Genomic DNA, 21248 nt, shown 5'->3' on the forward strand with positions numbered 1-21248 from the left:
ATAATAGGATAATGTATAGTCATTGGCAAAAGTAGGTATATCCATGGGTTGATTCTGTAAAGTACAGTCAATCAATTCGGGATGTACTAAGGACAAATTTTGGATAGGTTCAAGAGCATTTACGGTATTGTTATCATAGCTACGGATCGAAAAGTCAAGTTCTAGAATGATACCTTGCGTAAGTGTCTTGAGACGAGGAAGAGTCAAATCATGATTATTAAAGTTCATGTTAATATTTAATCGATCTAATCTAATAGACATACTTGTAACATCATTTACTACGCCGAACTTGACATCATATCGTGGTTTAACAACAATAAGACTAGTAGGCAACTTTTCATTGTTTGTATCAGATGATTCAGAATTTGAGGCTGAGTGGGTATCATCATGAACATGACTGTCATCAGAGTCATCAGATGAATTTTCCAAGTCTCTTTCAGCTGATTTAGTAAGCATATGTATGGTATCAATACTAACATCTTTAACGTTACAAGTTCCTTCATGTTGTGGTTCATTTGTCATTTGTATCTGACACACCTGTTGACATGACCTCATTGTTTCTGTGATTTTTTGTCTACTCCATTCAACTTCTTCTGGACTGATGACTGGTTCTTGTTCTGTAGCTTCCAACTCTTCCTGTGTAGTACCATAACTGATTTGTTCCATTTTAGGATAAGGGAGCATAGATGAGAAACTTTTTGGTATTCTTCCTTCTTTCAATCCTTGTTCATAATTTGCTTGCCTCTTTTGTCTAATTTCTTGTATTTCCTTCTCTAGTTTTATGCGCATCAGCTCTTGAGTATCATCTATGACACCACTAGATTCTTCTGGAGTTTTTGTAGTGGATGTGTCTGAAAGATAGTCAGGACCCCATTCATACTCGTTTGAGTCAGTCTCCGAATCATCTACTTGTTTCCTGCCAGTATATGTGACTGGAACTTTTAATGGTGCAAACAATTCTCTGATTCTTATGACTTCATCTATTATATCCTCAGGAACCTCAACTTCTTGTATTATCGTAGCTGATACCGCCAAAGCTTGAGCACTGACTATTTCTTCTTTCTTGATTGTTGATTCCTCTTTCTCTTTTCTACACTCTACTTTTGTTTGTTTAGTGTCTGCTTCATGTAATGTTAAAGGTGATATCTTTTTCGAGCACTTAGACTTAGAAACATGTTTTTGGTCTGATGTCTTTTTTGGATTGTATCCCAGTCCAGCCTTATCATGTGTGGATTTGGTTTGTAGCTGAATTGGTTCAGTAATACCTTCTTTTTGTTTGCCCAAAGGACCAGTACCTGAGTACCCCATGCGCTGAATCATTTTGTAACCACGACCATATTGGTTTGAGGAAATCTCACAGTGTCGTACCTCCTCATTTGGACTATCTTCCTTAAAGAGCCAATTAAGCACATCATCCTCTTCTATTTCATCCGCCAAGGAGGTAGAAGACTGTACAAAGAGACCATCATATATGGTATTCGGAGCCGAAGTTTGTGTTCTCATAGCCTCTGATGGCTTGCCCAACTATTTTGGTGATGGAGGGAGAGAAACTAATGATAGTATCAGTTCTATCTTGTAGCCATCCATGCCGGTATCTGTAATCTTCAATCTCTTTTCTAAGTCTTTCATCAATGTTTCTGGATCTTCATTTGGAGAGGCTACCCTATTATGAGGCACAAAAGTATCTGCACCTTTTGTCAATACATTACAGATGACATTTGTATCAGTAGGAATACTGACTTCAGCTCCGTTATAAGGAAACTTTAAGCATTGGTGATATGTTGAAGGTACTGCCATCATTTCATGAATCCACGGCCTACCCAGTAAAATATTGTATGACAATGGAATATCGAGAACCTGGAAAAGGACATCTCTCTCTACTGGTCCCACTCTGATTGGTAATGATACCAGACCTTTGGAGGTCCTCTCTTCTTCATCATAGGCTTTAATTGTTATTTTCTTGCCTGGATCAATGAAATTTTCAGAGAATCCTAGTTGTGTAAGCAGATGATAAGTACAAATATTCAACCTTGCGCCTCCGTCTATCAAAACACGTTTGACTCTGTGTTTGTGGATCATGGCTTCAATATGTAATGGCTAGTTATGTGGATGATTTAATGAATTGTCATCTTCTTCGAAGAAGGTCAAATAGTGAGGTGAAGTCAAATGACCCACCATAGACTGAAACCGATCAATGTCTAAATCTTTTGGAATGTTGGTAGTGAGAAATGCTTTGTCTAGGATTTCCTTGTGAGCAGATGAGAGTTGTAGCAATTCAAAAATTGAAATTTGAGCATTTGTCCTTTTTAACTGTTCAACCACGCTGTATCCAGAGGATGATGATGAGGTTAATCTTTTAAATTTGTCCAAGGTTGATTCCTTTTGTTTGTTTGGCAAGGCTGTTGGATTTGATGTTTCTTGAGCCAGGTTGGAAGAACTAGCTCCTTGCAGGGTAACTTTCTTTTGAGATATGGTCAGAGCACTTGCATATCGTGATTCATTTGGTTTATCTTGAACAATAATCACATTGCAATATTCCGAGCATGAAGGTTCAGTCATGTTGATAATGTTGTCCTCGCTGGCATAAGTATAATTTACCTTGGCACCTCCTTTGGTCTTTGAGGAATCACCTTGTTCGTAAGTAGGCAAAGGGTCTTTAAATGCTTTATGATCAACATTGGTTGGATGATTCCCAACAACAACTTTACCAGCATCTATGAGATCTTGAATCTCATGTTTTAACTTCATGCAATTGTTTATGTTATGACCCTTATTCCGATGGAAGTCACAATATTCATTTTCTCTCCACCATCTCGGTTTGACATCTGGATCATATGGTCTGGAGTTATCTGGCAGTGTTATCAAGTTGTTTGCCAATAGAGTTTTGAAAGCAGATTCATATGATTCTTCAAGAGGATTAAAATCACGCTTAGGTTTGGAAAGCCAAGGCTTTTCTTTGAACCATTCCTTTGTTTTCTTCGGTGAATTCTCTATGGCAGCTTCAACAGCTTTAAGTGCTTGTGTACCACTAGCCAAGTTGAATATTGTGGATTTTGAGTTGGTTTTGATCATGTCTACTACTCCATCATTAACAACATTCTTGTTGTTGTCTTTGGCAAATTTCCAATACTTGTTCTTCTCTTTAGAGCTAGATCCTGTTTGTGTTTCTTTCCAAGGTGTGATATCCCCCTTCTTTATGAGCACATCTTCCATTCGAATGGCATTATCTACCATTTTGTTAAATGATGGGTGTACTTGCATTTGTATGCTATATTTCAGTTCGGGGACCAAGTTATTGACAAATATATCCATTTTCTCAGAGTCTGGAATAGGTCGTGGGTACCTAGAGAACATCTTTCTCCAGCGTTGTAGAAAAGTAAGAAGAGGTTCCCCTATTTTCTATTGAGTATTACAAAGATCGATCATAGTCACAAGATGTTGAATGTTGTATGAGTATTGTTGTAAAAATAGTTGGATTAGTTCTTCGAATGTTTTTATTCCTTTGGGTAGACTTGAGAACCATTCCATTGCTTGACCCCCTAAACTCCTTGGGAAGAGACGCATGAGGTACATTTGATCGTGCATGAATTCCATATACGCAACACTAAATTCCCTAACATGATCTTGAGGATCTGAGGTACTATCATATTTGTCAAATTTTGGGATTTCCACTCGTGAAGGAAATGGAGGCATGTGTAGATTCTTGTCAAATGGAAAGGGACATATTGTTTCCAGAGAATATTGTTTCGAGAACTTGTCCTTATTCTTCAGTTCTGCGACCTCCATCCGCAAAGCTCTTAATTGTTTGTGTACCATGAGTATAGGCGAGTCTTCCCTTTTAGTAACAAGTGTCTGAACATCATATCCAATAGGAAGTTTGGCACCTTGTTTTGTTAGTTCTAAGAAATAGTCTTCCTTCTCTCGGGTCATGATAGTTTTCATCATTTTTCTAAAGTCTTTATCTTTTTGACAGTCAAGGATTTCTTTTTCTGGAGGTTCAGCGTCTTCGTCAATCTCACTTGATGATGAGGAGTCATTATGATTTTCGGGAATATTATGGTCATTTTTGTTTCCATCATTGTATTCTGTCTCATGTATAGTGGGAGATTTCGGTTCATCAAAAATTGGTCCGCCTGATGACAACGGCATGTCAGTGAGTGGATCTTTCACGTAGAATGGATTATCTTAATGGGTGAAGGTTTGTTCTTTGCCTTTGGTTTGTTTCTTACAAGAACTCCTAGTTTGAATAGGCATTTTTATGGATTAGTGTGACCTAAAGTCGTTTTGTGATGCAGAGGTCAAGATCAATTTCAGAGCTAGTTGTTCTATTTAGAGTATTGTTTTGGGAGAGACAACTGAGATTTAGTCTGATTTCAGGAATAATCTATCCTGTCTAAGACGTTATCTAAGTTGATTCTAAGCGTAGTGTAAGATTCAGTCTAGTTTCAGGAATGATCTATCTTGTATAAGACGTTATCTAAGTGACTAAAATTTGATAGGTAGTTGATTGAACTAGCTGAAAGGTGATCGACCAAATCGTGCAACGCAAATGGTAGAGGTACACTGTCTTGATCTGTTTATGCTTAGGAAAATGATAACCAGTATTATGTTTGCTATAAACTATTTTTAGGCAAGTTTGACTGTTCTATTCTGACAATACCAGAGACTCGTACAACAGGATTTTCTAGACCAAATGACAATTTAGCAGCTACAGGACGACAATAGTTCTGTTTCGTACGAGTTGCTGCCTCATACCGTACAATAAATGGGCATGTGCAAGACGACAAAAGACTCAGAGTAGTTTTGTTTCGTATGACACAAGATACAGAGTCAGATGATAGAATAAAATGACTCGTTCGACACAGGATTAGGTCTAGGACGACAAACCAGAAGACTCGTGCGACACAGGATGTGATATAGGATGATGAATTATCAGACTCGTATGACTGTTCACAGGATAGAGCCTAGAAATTTTGAGATTTTTTGATTGCTGAATATGATAACTGAGTATGACCAATTCTGAGATGGACTAATTTTTTACCAGGATAGACTAGTTTCTAACACGGACGGGTTTTCGACTCAGGATGGACTAGTTTTTTGATACGGATAGAGTTTCAACTTAGGATGGACTAGTTTCTGACACGGACAGAGTTTCGACTCAGGATGGACTAGTTTTTGACACGGACAGAATTTCAACTTAGGATGGACTAGTTTCTAACACAGACAGAGTTTTGACTTAGGATGGACTAGTTTCTGACACTGACAGAGTTTCGACTCAGGATGGACTAGTTTCTGGTCTTCACCAATTTTTGGTATTTCAGTTTTTGTTTCAGGGATGAAAAACACAGAAAACAAGTAGTATGTATAGTGACTCCAATCACAACATGTAAACCCTAAGGAATTTGGTGAGGAAATAAAACCTTTGCTTGTAGATTCAGGTACACACCCAATAGCTAATCAAAATACGACCGCTGAGTCTCACGCAATGGTTTCTCAACGTCGTATTATCTGACTCCAAACGCTAATGGGGGCACGAAATGACAAGTATCTTGGGAGAGTTACTATCTCTCTTACACAAAGATTATCCCCCTTTCGGAGATGAACTGGGTAGCTTCTAATTTTAAATTGGATTTAGTCAGGGATCCGTTCGGTGCATCAAGGTATAAAATCAATTAAGAGGTCTCCCAGCCTTGAAAACCAAGGTTTAATATACCCGAAGGTACGAAGGAGAGCTATTCCCGAGCACTGTCGTTGACTTGATTTTCATCAAATCATGTTTATTTTATAGTGGGTTGGAGTACTTGGCCTCACACCGGTCGTAACAGCTTTAAGAGTTTTTCAACCCCTCGGGAGGCCAGGCCTGCTAAAGATGTACAAATCTCAAACAAAGAAAAAGCTTCAAGGGTCTGGATTTCTGATTGTCTAAAAAAAAGACAAGAGCATACTCTCCTACCTCTCAGAATCTTCTAAAAGCACGAAAGACAAATTTTTTCTTTAACCATATAGCAAGTTAGGTTCCTAAAAATGAATTTAAAGAATACACGATGTTTAGTCGATTCTCCTTAGGCAACCTGCAAAGACAATGAATCAGTAGTCATATTGTCTTTGTGCAACAAGCATATTCTTCGACAAGCGTTCTGCAAAAACTAGTTAGGCTATGAAAAACTTTGAGATAGACAGATAAACAGTCAGGGTCAGTCATCAGAATAATCAATCAGAAATGAAAAAAATTATGAAATTTGCCTTTTTTACTAGAAAATACAGAATCGTATGACAGACATTTGACTCGTACGAGACAAGATGCAATATCGTACGAAATAAGATTGTTGATGATGTCGGCTCATACGATAAAGGAGTTTTGCTCGTACGACAGAGGATCTACTCGTACGATAGAGGATTTGCTCGTACGATATGATATTTACGATTTGTGCGACACCTGCAGTTTGTCGTTTCAGCCTGTAAAAATTGTCGTACGAGATGTACGGACCAAAAACCAAAAAATGTGAAACCTGAAAAATAACAAAAAATAAAGCAGTCAGTCTTGGAGGCTGAAAAAATGTAGTCTTTCGGGCCCCACGGTGGGCGCCAGAGATGTGTGTGTGAAAAAGTGAACCTGTAGCTGCAAGCACAACACTTCAATTAAGTCATTATATGCATGGTTAGTAATCAATAATCAATAAGAAATAAACCATAGCAAAGCGACTAATTGCCTTCTAAAAGATGCAAGTATAAGATTGCTCTCAGATTTTTATAAGCAATACCAGTGACTAGACTACACCAAGATGAAAGATTTAATCTATATGATATTAAGCTATATGGATGCAAGATGGATGAATAATTCAAGCAATAATAATCAATTCAAGCAACAATGGATGTAAAATGGATGCAAATAATCTAAAAAGCACAATAATCTTCAATGATTCCAGAGCGAAATTAGCGTGATAATAATCTCCAAGTGTGTTCTCAAAAATCTCTAGGGTGAATTGGAATGAAAGCTAAAGACTGAATTTATAGAGAATCACAAGAGAAAAAGCTCAATTTAGGATTAATTGAAATAATTGAGAAATCAGATTCAGTTAACCTTGAGATAGATTCCAACTATAGTTTAATTGAAAAAAATTCAAATTAGAAGTCCAAGTTGTATTGGAAAATAATAATAAATTAATTCCATGCATATCTGATAAAAATAGATAATTCTTTAATTTATTCAAGAAAAAGGTCTTTTCAATGCAACTGAACTTCTTTTTCTGAAAAGCTTTGAGTTCCAATTTTAGAGAATAATTCAATAATTCAATTAAATTGCTTTTCTGATTTCAAGTTCTAAATTTAGAAAAAGAAATAATATCTCAAGTTTGATTTCTCTCTCAATTCAATTCTTTTTTTGTTTTATTTTCAATTCAACTCTTTGTAATAAATTAATTCATCTTTTGTAATTAATCCTTTTTGCATGATTGAATGACAAATTTATTAATTAATTAAATATGCAAGGATATTTAATAAATTAAAATGGGATAATTGATCAAAATGATATTCTTGGAAATGATTCAATTAATTAAATAAATATTTAATTAATATTGAGTAATTGATTTGCCATGTGATTTTTGATAATTAAAGAATTAATAATGTGCTCAAGATTGATTTAATTGCCTTTGGTTAGGACCTTGGTGATGTTGTCAAGATTAGGGGCCCATGGTTTAGATGACCAATTTTAGGGTATTACACCTACCTCTGCTTGTGTCAAAAGAGGTAGGTGTGCTATGAAGAAGGTCCAAAGGTTGGGAAGGTGGAGGCCCCCCCAGGATGAGATTATCAAGATTAACACTGATGACTCCTCCAGGGGTAACCCAGGCCCGATAGGGGTTGGTAGGAATTGTTTGGGGGAGGTGGTGTTCTTCTTTTCGATGCATAAAGGGAGGCAATCTAATAATCTTATGGAGGGACTTGCTATTCTCTATGCCCTAGAGCGAACTTGGGAGTTGGGCAGAAGGAAGGTTATCTGTGAATCGGATTCACAAATTATTGTGAATTTGTTGACTGAGAAGAAGGTAAGTGGGATTCATTGGCAGCTGGCAGGGATAGTTCATTAGATTCTTCAAATTAGTTCTTTAATGGAGCATGTGTCCTTCATCCACATTCCTCGTGAATGGAATAGAGCAGCTGATTGTTTGGCTAAGTGGGCTTCGGAACATGACAGTGACTGGAAAATTGAAGGATGGGAGCATCTCTCCTCGGATTACTGTGAGGTCTTGCAGAAGATTTTTGCTGAGGATATGGATAGTAATGATGTTGGTTGAGCTTGGTCAGAGCCTGAGGTTCTCTTTTTGGAGCCTCGGCGCTTGGACCCTCCTTGTAATTTTTGTGTCTATGTTTCAATAAAATTTTTACCCCCTTTATTAAAAAAAAAAAGAATTGTGTTGACTTTTATGTCTAGTGGTTATATTTATGGATGTTTATTCATTTTTTAGAATATATTTATTATGAATATCTAAATTTCTTTTTTATGAAAGTAAATAAAAATAATTTAGCACATAGTTAGAGATCATTTCAATTTAGATGTGGTAAATGATTATCCTTGTTTTCAATTTTTTTAATCAAAATATAAATTTAATGCATCTAAAAATCTGATTTTAAAAAAATTGTGATCCAATAGATTCATTAAAATTATTAATAAATGCTACTCATCCTTACACTGACTTAGTACATTCTATTAGATCAAATGCATGCACATCAAATAAGGCTCACATAAAAAAAATAGGTCTGCTCATATAAAGATGAAGACTACACACAAGGTAGACCAAAATAACATAAAACTAATTTCCAAAATTAAAAATATCTACTACAAACAACTGTAAAAATATGAAACTAAGGTGAATTAATTACTCATTTAATATATTTCAACTGTTTAGTCTAGAATAAAGGGGTGGATTAAAAAAGTAAAGAAAAGGAGAAAATTAAGAAGCAAAGATAAAGTTGAAAGATTTAGGAGTTCTAAAGGTGGTACATATCCATAATGCAAATGATAATTAACTGTACAAGTTGGAATGTTAGGGGGCTAGAATCCCTTGATAGGAATATAGTGTTAGAAGGTTTTTAAATCTAAACCCATAACAAAGATGTGGTATTATTGCAATAGGTAAAATCCGTCAAGTTCACTTTACAAAATAATCTTAGATTTATTTGGAAAGATGCTACCCACTTCTGTATTACATGTGAAAAAGCCAGAGGGGGAGTTGTCGTTTTAGTATGAAACAATTGGGCACCATTTGTTATTGAACATGGAATCTTTCCTTGTAACATGATTGTCTAGATTGTTATTGAAAATGACAATAGGAAGTTTAGGCTATGCTCAGTTTATGCTCCCAATGAACATTAGGAGAGAACTGAGCTTTGGAAATGGATGTATGGACTTCAAGACATACCTTAGATTGTGGGAGGTCATTTTAAGAAAGCGGAAGAGGATAAATCTACAGGAAGTGAGATGGAGTGGAAAGGAAATGAAAAATACTTCTGGTATAAAATGAAGAATATGTTCAACCTTTTTTATTATCTCAAATGGTATACAAAAGAAAACCAACATATTTGGTTTACCTAGTGTAATTGTCAAAAGGGAAGTAGAAGGATTTAATATGGATTGGATAGATTTTATACCAATGAAGACTTTCTTAGCTTTGATCAAATTTGTGATGTAGGTAGACTCAAGGTTACCCCTTGTTCTTTATGTAATCATCATCACATTTCTTCTAAGATTTATATACCTAATGATAGGCATTAGGATAGTGAAAAGCAAGGTAAATTTCTTCTAAATACCAAATTGCTAAAAGATGATGATTGTAATGAGACAATCATTACCCTCAAAGAGATTAATAGATGAATGTTAAAAGATAAAACTGTCATTGAAAGATGGAATAACAATGTTAAAATTTGGTCCATTATATTTCAAACCGTTGGAAAAAAGAACCTTAAACAATAGGAAAATAGAAAATGGCCTTCAAGAAGATTTGTATAAATTGGAAAAGGAACTTCAAAGTGACTCCAAGAACTTAGGATTGAATGAGGACTTAATCACAACAAAAAAACAATTTGAGAAATTTACAAGCTAATAAGATTAAAGGATTAAAAGTAAGAGCCAAAATGAATTGGCTTACTAATGAGGACAAGGGTTCCGAATTCTTCTTTAAATATACCAAAGTTCACAATGTCAGAGAACAAATAGACCATATTTGGTTTGATAAAAAATGAATAAATTATCTAAAAGAAATAAAATAGTAATTTCATAGTTTATAAGGCTCTTTTCTCATCTTAAGGGAACAATCCTCGATGATAGAATGCTAGAAACCTATGCAAAAATTTAATTCCTAAGAAAATCATAGATAGTAAAATCAAGTCAAAAGTTGAACAATGATAAGACTTATGGAGCAGATGGCCTTTCAATTGAGTTCTATAAAAATAACTAAGATTGGATTGTAGATGACTCATTGTAAGTCTATACTAAAGCCATAAACAAAGGTTCTTTAGGTTGCAACATCAATAAAGGAATTATCAAGCTCTACCCTAAATATGTGGATTGGAAATTAGCTACTAACTAGAGACCTATTACCCTTAGACTAGTGGACATACTCGTCAAATTTATTAGCTCTATGCAAATAGGATTCATTAATGGTAGATAGATTTTGGAGAATCTCATTACTAACTAGGACACCATTGATTGGGCTAGAATTTCCAACCAAAACACCAGGATTCTCTTATTGGACTTTGAAAAGGCCTATGATAGGGTTGAGTGGTCATTTCTAATGATGACACTTGAAACTTCAAATTTCCCAAGTAGATTTCTTCAAATGGTAGAAACTCTATTGAATAATGTTGTAGCTCGAGTAGATGTTAATGGATCTATTCCCTCTGCAAAGGCCAATTAAGTGAGGTTGTTCTATTTCTCCTACTCTACTTGGGATAGCCTTAGATGTTATTTTTTATATTCTAAGAGACACTAACTCGTCACCTAGATTCAAAAGATTATCTCTCCCCAATGGAGATGACCTTTTAAATATTCAATTTGCAAATGATACTGCATTTTTTGTTAACTTTGAAGAAAATAATGTTGATTATCTTATGCACAATCTTAATTTGTTTTGTGAAGCCTTTGGAGCTAGAACTGCCAAGGAAAAATATATGCTTAGTGGGGGAAATTACCCCCCAAAGTAGTTCAATAAGTTTGAGTTTGAATGGAGAGGGCCTAACAAATAGGTTAGGTACCTTGGCATTCCTTTTGTTGTTAACTCTTGTGTAAAAGATACATGGGACAATATTAAGATCAAAATAGATAATAATAAGTCTTTATTGATTGAATAGATAATATCTATCTATTGGAGTTGAGGAAAATCAACTCTACAACTCCCAAAGATCACCTGTATGCAAACCTGTCACAGAAGGAGATAAGCAAAATAGCTATGGAGGCCAGAATTCAGAGATCCAGAAAAGAGGAGTCATATTGGTTGTGCAACAACAATGCCATTCAATAATTACAGTTGTTATGAAAATACAAAGAGAGAATCCTTACAAAAGGATACTCGAAACCCTAAAGGTGAAAACCCTAAAGAATTATAAGATTCCTAAGTTTAGCTTAAGCATAGAGTATAATAGACTAATAATTAAATAAATAATTATTCGCTAATAAAATATTACTCTAACACCCCCCCCTTAAGACGAACTTAGGGAGTAGCTAAAAAACAACTAAGGACTAAAAAAGCATGTAAAAAAATGCATGAAAGCAACAATGGGTCCCGACAACTAGGCCTGATGAGGTACCCAAGTACAATAAAATCTCTATAAAGTGGAGAAAAAGGAGAAAACCCTATGGTAACAAAAATCCTCTCCAAGAAGAGATGAAAGCTCAAGTGAAGGACTAAGAAGCCTCCAAATAAGAGTGCTCCAGAAGATAGGAACAAAAAAAGCATGAAGAACACCACTGAAGCATGAAATAGATGCAAACACTGTCGAAGAGTAACTGCTGATCTGAAGAACCTCCTTTGAAATAGAACATGACCAGGTAGAGAAGACTGTAATCTACATGAGTGCCCTCAAATGACACTACTCGACTCAGATGGCAAAAAAAGGCAAACAACCGAACTCGAAGATACATATGGCATGAAACACCAAAGTCTAAAGAGCTGATCAATCGAACCAAGGAAGCATTAGAACCAACAGGACAAACCTCTCCATAATGCTGAAAAGGGAGAGGGACAGGTAGACTGAAAAGAAAGGCCAACAAGAATTGCATGACGAAGAACCAGGAACATAGAAGGTGCAGAGAAAGTACATAGTGTCATGGAAGGAACACTCACTTGACACACATCATGAGGCTAATGTCATGGAAGGAACACCCACTTGAAAAAGGTGGATGGAAAACAAAAGGCAAACATCAACCCCCCCATGGCACTTTACAAGTAGTGCATGTACAATAAGGCACAAGATGTGCAAGATCCCAAGTATACAATGCATGGTGGCACTTTATCTCAGTGCGTTTGCATAAATAAAATGCTACAATGATCAGAAGAGATAGAACATAGGAAATAGCAAGAACAACCAAAGACAAGACATCCTACTCAAAGAAAGAGATCCCAAGACTTGAAACATCCAAGATATTCACTAGAGTGCTGAAAAGAAAAAAACTGAATAAAATATACCTGGAGCAGAATCTGGAAAGAAAATTTAGATGAATGGAAAGTACACAGTACAAGTTTTCCAATGATATAAAGTTATTCGAAAAATAGAGTTCAAATGCTCAACTTTTGTCTCTCGGAGTGTAAAAAAGAACCTCTGGGTTTGATAGAAAAAAAGGCCATAAAAAAACAAAATCAAAAGTTCGAACCTTCAGATCTGGATAGAGCTCGGAAAGAGCTTTTCGACGATATAAGATTTGTCAAAAAATGCCTCTGTATGCCCAAGTTGCGGCCAAAAGGAAAAAAAACCCTCTTTTAGGGCATAAAGAGGGTAAAACAAAAAATTGACGCATTTGCAGGTACAACGGTATGGATTATCATGCCTCGAAAAATGTGCCAATAAAAATTACGTCTAGATGCCCCTGTCACCAAAAATAGGCAAATTATATATCAAAATTCATGGAATTGGTCTTCTGAATCCAATTGTGAGGTCCTTTTGGCACCAAAATGTACCAAAAAATCAACTACCCCCAGAAATGGAAAAAAAACAACTGCACAAACCCCCAAATACACAGATTTGAAGAACAAGGCCCAAAATCTCTCATGAGGAGAATAGGGGCATGCATATCTGGAGCTTTGATACCATGTTGGAGTTGAGTAAAATCAACTCTACAACTCCCAAATATCACCTGCATGCAAATCTATCACAGAAGGAGAGAAGCAAAAAAGCTATGGAGGCTAGAATTCAGAGATCCAAAAAAGAGGAGTCATATTGATTGTGCAACAAGAATGCAATTTAATAATAACAGTTGTTATAAAAATACAAAGAGGTAATCCTTATAGAACGATACTCGAAACCCTAAAGGTGAAAACCCTAAAGAATTATAAGATTCCTAAGTTTAGCTTAAGCATAGAGTATAATAGACTAATAATTAAATAAATAATTATTAGATAATAAAAGATTACTCTAACATTATCTTTAGCTATAATATTTCAAGTGAGTCAAAAAATACTATCATCTTATAGCTTTTATTATTCCTCAATTTGGTTATTTAGTAGCTACTAGATAAATGAAATTCAAAAAAATATTACACAACTCCTATGATTAGACACGATAGGTAATAAGAAAAAATATGTTGTTAAATGGGAATGGTGTTGCTTATAGAAGTTGGAAGGAGGTATATGATTAAGATATTTAAAAAACATGGCATCTCCTTGGCTATAAAGTGGATATTTGAAGCCTTAGACGGGATTGAACTGTGGATAAGTTTTGTTAATGGATAACATCCAACTAGCTCTTCTAAACACAAGGAAAAAGTTGGAAACAATTCCCCATAAATGATATTTTTTTCTAGCAATTTTCCAATAATGCCTACTAAATCCAATATTTTCAAGAGTATACGGAAAGCTTGGGAGATCTTTATAAACTATGAGTTTATGGATCATGGTAGGAGCACATTGAGCCTTGATAGAACAATCTAGTGGAGCCTTAACAAAAAGATAGACCCTTTCCTTATTGCAAGGATTGTAAAGTAATAAAAGTTGATATTTGATAATATAATTATTCGCTCCCCCATATTAGCATATTGGTGTGTTCCAATAGTCAAAAGACAGTGGGATTAATCCCATATGATAAGAATAGGAAAGAAACATTTGGTGGAGTTGGATGGTTTGTAGTGGATTGAAACTAACAAGACAAAGGAGAAGATGGATAATATTTTGGAGGAGAAGGTCAAGGTATGGTGGAAAAAGGTCCAAAAATGAAGAAAAGAGAGGAGAACAAATTTAGTACAGGAAGAAAATATTTGTTTTTGTCAATTGTTGGAAGAAAAGAAGTGTTATAGGGAACATATTCACAACATTAGACTATGTTGCAAGTTTTCTACAACTTGAAAGGGTATTCCTACTACTCGGCTCCTTTTTGTGAGCTACACTAAAAAAATTCTTACCTAACGTGTCTAATACAAGAGCATCAAGGTCCATAGGCAATCTTACTTCAACCAAGAAAATATGTTTTCCTTTTGCTTCAATATAGTTTTGGTTCAGTTTTGGGTTGGTTTTTTATAGTCTACTACTAGATTTAGGATCAAATCAAGTAAAGTAAGAGTTCATTTGCGTAGAAGACCCAAATGAGTATCTCTATTTTCAATTAAGTAAAAAATAGAACAAAATTAGCTAAATGATGGTCAATCAGGGGTTTGGCCTATGTCAAGAACAATTTGAAGGAAATGTTAGTTTTAGGAACCCTTGGAAATATCAACAAACTTTTTTTCTTGTTGGAATTTATAGTAGGTATGTTCATATATTCGTTTTTTTATAAACTTAAGATTTCCCATAAAGAAGAGCCTGAAGGGTATCTATGTTTCAAATTTGGGTAAAATTAATCAAGAATTGGCGAAGTTATGGATATTCAAAGCTTTGACCTTAGCTAGGACCTAATTAAATATTAGGGTAGTTTCAAGAACTACCAAAACAAGGTCAATAGTTCTAGTTCAAGGTAAAATCATTGAAAAGACTTGTGAAGGAAAGGTTTGAGAGTTTTGCAAGTTTGTCAAATAGCTTAGTTCATAAATGCCTCAGTTTGTTGAAGGAACAAATCATGAAAAAAGGAATTCAATGAAGTAGAAGAATGGTTCCTGTAAAAATGATGATGTCAAAAGTGGAAATATGTTTCAATAAAATTGCAAGTTTTCATGCTAAGAGAATTTTTTGATGAAGCTTTAAAGTTCACCCAATCAGTGAATGTGTTTAGGTTTGTAATGAACCCTAAAACCCCAAAAAAGAAAGAAATAAAGAGCTCCTAGGAACCCCCAAAAACCACAATGAAGAATGAATCATAGAGTTCAAATGGGTTTCAAACCCCAACAATAAGAAAAGACAAAGTTCTCAAGAAGATCCAAAACTCTGACAAAGATGAACTTTTTTATGTCAAGTGTTGGTAAAGAAATGAGTGGTTTTGGGTGAAGTCAAAAACCTCAACATAATGAAGCTAAGTTTGACAAGAAGGATTCTGGGCAGTTAATAGGAAAGTAGGAACCCCCAACAATGGTTCTTATACTCATCCAAAGGCTTGACTGTAGAAATACCAACAAGAAAGAAAATGGAAGATAATTCACAAGTGGCTAGACATATTAGTTACATAACAATATCTTAGAAAAAGTGATTAAATTGTTCATGCCAATTGTTGAACTTCTTCTTGTGAAGAATGAACTTGCACACACAAAGGTATAAAGAAGAGGAAAAATCAATGGTTTAGGGGCTAATTTTTTTATAAAGGAGTATCAAAATAGAGAGAGAGAAAATACAAAGAGACACAATCACCCCCACGAATACTAGAAGTTGGCATATACAAAGATTAAAGATAATAGCACCAATGATGGGATATGTTTTAAGAGAAGAATAGTGATGTTAGGAAGATGAAATGAAGAAAGTTTTTATTTTGTAGCATAATCATATTATATTTTAAATTTAATTTTTTTTATCAACAAAGGGTCAAAGTCGTCATAATAATGTTATATTAATAATGGATAAAATATTATATGTCCTGTAGAATGGCCTAGCAAAACTTTTGGCCATTTGCCTTGTATATCAAAGGGCCATGAATCCAAATTTGCCCTTATATCATACATGTTATCTATACCCATCAACCTATTCTTCTAAGAAAAATTATTATGTCCTATCAATGGTATCCCATACATAGTATACAAAATTGTATTGGGTGATAAGAACAAAAACTTTAGACTACTACAACTGGTATTATATACTAAGACTATAAGATAAACATAATATTCTGAGGCAATGCATTTACCCTTTACATTCGGACGATAGGAGGCTAGGTGTGGTCCTCCTTGAGTGTTGGGTCACGACTTGTCTTTGTCCAAAATGTCATATTGTCCTTCCAGGCTCAACTCAACCCCTTCTTCCTCATCACTAGAGTCAATCCCTTATGTACACATGTAACTACAAATCTAATCTCCCCCTTCATTCTTTTTTAAATGAAAAATTTTCATTAGAAAACTCACATTCTGTCTAATAGCAAATTTCCTAGCTCCAAAAACCCGAGTGTCCTCAACAACTAGAATTGGGAGACAAAGCACTGGTTTTCCATCCCTTATGATGGCCTTATATAGTCCTTAGGGTAGGGGATTGAACGAAGTCCTTGCTTATATTATCCATGACCTTGTCCAAGTCCCCAAGAAAAGCCTCCTTGAATGATTTTCAGCACAACTTCACAAAATTTTCCTTGGATTCGTCCACATGAAAGAGTGTAGCAAGAAACAATGCTGGTATTTTTGTGTTGACCATGTATTTGTGAGCAGTGAAGATGAATTTTGTGCACAAAATATTTATCACCACTTTAATCACCAAACTGTGGGAATACATCATCACCTCTAACAACCTCATGTACACAATATCTCCTATAAACACCATCTCCCTCTTACTTGTAATCAAGTATATTGGTGACTCCATTATTAGCAAATAAATGACAATGATTCACTCTTAAGACCATGGCCTAATGCCTGTGAATATTTCTTCATGTTCTTTATATAGAAAGAGTGGCGATCTTGCCCAAATCTTCTGGATATGGGGTCAATTAATGCACCATTATGTTTCCTACCTCCATATCATTTGTGCCTCGTGCCATCATATACCTTTTCTAATAAATCCTTCTCCTACTAGCTTTTTTTATTATTTCCACCAAATTGGGGTAGATAAGAACACTTCTACCTTTACCAAACTTTTCACATTTAGCGGCTTTCTCTGTATACCAGCTCAATAACCAATATTATTTGATTGATTTGTAACAATAATTAATTATGAATTGATAATCCTTACAAAGTAATGATCTCTTCCTTAATATGAGCACCAAAAATAATATGAGTCAGAGATGTCTACATTCTTTTGATGGGCCCATTTCAATACCAATAAGTTGACCCGGGTTGCCAATTTGGAAGTCAAATATTATCCATCTAGTTACTAATGTTTCCATATAGGAAGAGATTCTTGTGTAGGAAATGTCCCTGCTACTTAACTTCAATTAAGCTATCGGGTCTATTCTACTCAACATAAGACTATCAGTAGCCACATTCACTAGTTTATTTGTTGCTATATTCCCTTCTTTGTATATATGGTTAATGTTGAAGCCTTAAAAAAAATCTATAATTTCTAAATTTCTATCTAAGAAAAAACTCAATCTCTAGTTAGGCATCCTTCTGGTTCTGATAGTATCTATCACTATAGCAGAGTCACCCTCAATTTCAATTATATCAATCGCCAAATCCTTGCACAACAACATCCCCTCATTCAACACCTTGAATTATGCAACATTGTTGGTATCTTCTAATAATGTATTATCAAACCTTGTCATTATAGAGTTATCCCATAGATGCACAGTGTCTCCAACTCCTCAAATTCCAAGATTCCCTTGAGAAGCCCCCTCAAATTTTAGTTTAAACCATCCAAATTTAGGGGCCTCCAACAACAAGATATCATTTCAATCTTGCTTTTATTCTCTCCCTTACCAAAGAATGGAGGAATTTTAAGACCCTTCTAACCTTCCCTCATTTTTTTATCCCATTTTGTGAAGCAAAGACCCTTGGCTAAATGCATTGAATTCCTATTATTAACAACTTCCACAATTGCAATCTCTACATTTCTTAACAATGTTTCTATGTCTACTGCTTTGTCTTGGAATATCCTTCAATTTATTTCCTTCCATAATTCCCATAACATGAGTGATGGGCTACACAACCAGAGATTTCCAAAGAGATTAATCTTGCTTTCTTGTGGCCAACTCGCAAATAGGTTCATTATATCATTAGGGAGGGTCGTTATCTACCCAACTCTTGCACAAAGCCATCTCCAACAAGTTTTAGAATATGGACAATTAAGCAATAAATGATCCATTGTTTCTTCTACATTTTTATAGAGGGCACATTGTGAGGGTCCTTCAAATCCCATTCTTTTAAACCATTTTGTTGTGGCTATTTTTCCTTTTAAAGTAGCCTAGGTAAAGACACTAGGTTTAGGCAAGCATTGCTTACTCCAACATAAATTAACTGGTAATTTTGTTCTTTGGATCTGTTTACTTTCCATAATAGCTCTAGATCCTTCCTTTGTATTGTATTCCCTTATTTTTAGACCTTTCCATACCAATCTATCTTGACCCCTCCTAAATACAATCAGACTCTCCCCCAAAATTTGTTTCAACTGAAGCACATCTTATTCAGGTAAGGGAAGACTTTCCCAAAAATTTCTATTTCCATCTTATTGATGTAGAATCCTCATGTATTTCACTTTAATTCCTTACTTTGTCTCCCCACATTTGTTTGTAAAGATTTTGATCCTACCCGTGTCCATGCAATTGTTAATAGCAGGGCCTCCCTAGGAATCTTCCCAAAATATGGTTGATCTACCATCAACAATGTCCCAAGAAAGATGCTCCCTTGTGATTGATCTACAGATTAAGATAAAATTCCATATTTTGTACCCTTTAGGAGGATTCAGAACTTTAAATATCCCACATGCATCTTTAGTTCCACGGTATTTGTGGTGTAGAATTTTTACCCATTTTAAATGTAGTTCCTTATCCATTCTCCATATCAATTTGGCCCCTAGAGCCCTATTCTGTCAAAGTTGGTTTTTGAATCCAATCCCACCTGAATCTTTAGGCCTATAGAGTTTATCCCAAGATATTCTTGCCATATTCTTTTTTTATTCTAACCATTGCCAAAAGAATTTTCTCATTACCTACACCAATTTTGAATTAACCCCAACAGAAGGTGTGAGGCAAGACAACAAATATATGGGCAAAGCAGATATGAGTGATTTCAACATGACTAATCTCCCAGTTCGGGATAGCCATTTCCCTTTTCATGAGGTTAATCCTTTTTTTCCATTTTTTCTTTCAGTGGGTCCCTTATTCAATGGTAATCCTAGATAGGTGCAAGGTAGTTTTACTGCATTATATCCCAGGATGTTTAATATTTTTGCCTCTTTCTGAGGTTCCATATTGAAAAATAAGACCTCTGATTTGGTTTGGTTGATCTCTTACCCAGATGTTATGGCATATTTATGGAGAATATTCCTAAAATGTTGTGCTTCTTTTTTCTTTCTCACTCTAAACAACTTCGTGTCATCAACAAATTGTTGATGTGTAATTGTTGGTAATCCACTGATTATTTTAATTCCTTCAATCAACCCCTCCATCCGAGCCACCCTAAAATTCCTTCCCAAATCCTTCGCCATAATGATGATTAGGAAAGGAGATAAGGGATCCCCTTTCCTCAACCCTTGTGAAGTCTCAAAGTATCCTTCTAGAGATCCATTGACAAAAATAGAGAATTTTGGGTTGGAGATGCAATAAAAGACCCAATTGATCCATGATTTACTGAAAATGAATGCCTTTAGACACTAACATAAAAACCTTCAATATACCTTATCATATGTTTTTTAAATATCCAATTTAATGAGTATACTTGGGGATTTATTATGTTGTATTGTATTGAATGGATTTCTTCTTGGGCAATAATCACTCCATATAAATTTGACCTACCAAGCACAAATCCAGTGTATTATTCTAATATAATAGAGAGGAGGATGTGTTTTGACCATTATCTTATACACTGTGTTGCAGAGTGAAATGGGTCTAAATTCATACAAGCTTTCTGATTTCTCTTTTTTTGGAATGAGAGATATGAAAGTGTTATTGATCTCTCTTAGAAACATCCCCAAATTCCTTGTTGCTTCTAGTGCTTCCACCAGCTCTTCACCGAATATATGCTAGCATTTCTGGAAAAAGCCAATAGGAAAACCATCTAGGCCTGGAGCCTTGTCTGGGTGTAATTGATCCAAAACAACCTTTACCTCTTCTCTAGCTAACATCCAAGTTAGCATTTTATTATGATCTTTTGACACAATACTTGGTACATGTTTGAAGAAGTCTTGTTGATTTCTCCAATTTGGTCCATCCCAATTATTTAGAATTGACTAAAAGTATGCAACAATATGTTTAGCGATCTCCTCTGGGTTATCTATTACTAATCCATCTTCTTTTTTAATCATCCTAATTATGTATATGTTTCTTCTTTTCTTAGTTGCATTATGGAAGAATTTTGAATTTTTGTTCTCCTTATGCTAACCAAGTTTCCCTTGATTTTTGTCTTCAAAAAATCTCTTCTTTGGCTAGGAATTCTTCATGTTTGCTCATTAATTATTTATCCTTACAATATTTCTCCTTATCCATCCCATCCTTTATCACCCAAAGATTTAAAGATTTCATCCCCATTTCAAACTCTTATTTTTCAACAAAGATATCCTTAAATTTTTCCCTATTCCATCTTAGGAGCTTTTACTTTATGGATTTTAATTTCAATGAGAAGCAAAATAATTTGGAGCCTTGAAACTGCTCTTCCCCCCATCACCTTTCTATCAAATGGAAGAAGTTCTCATCTCTCATCCATAATTTTTCAAATTTGAAAGGGTAGCTTGTTAGTTTCTTGTCTCCCAAAATGTATAATTACACTAGGAAATGATCATATCCAAAGTTAGGAAGAACAAAAGTGTTGAGGCCAAAATGGAAAGGTTGATAGA

Source organism: Cryptomeria japonica, chromosome 2, assembly GCF_030272615.1.
Source record: "Cryptomeria japonica chromosome 2, Sugi_1.0, whole genome shotgun sequence".
Lineage (NCBI taxonomy): Eukaryota > Viridiplantae > Streptophyta > Pinopsida > Cupressales > Cupressaceae > Cryptomeria > Cryptomeria japonica.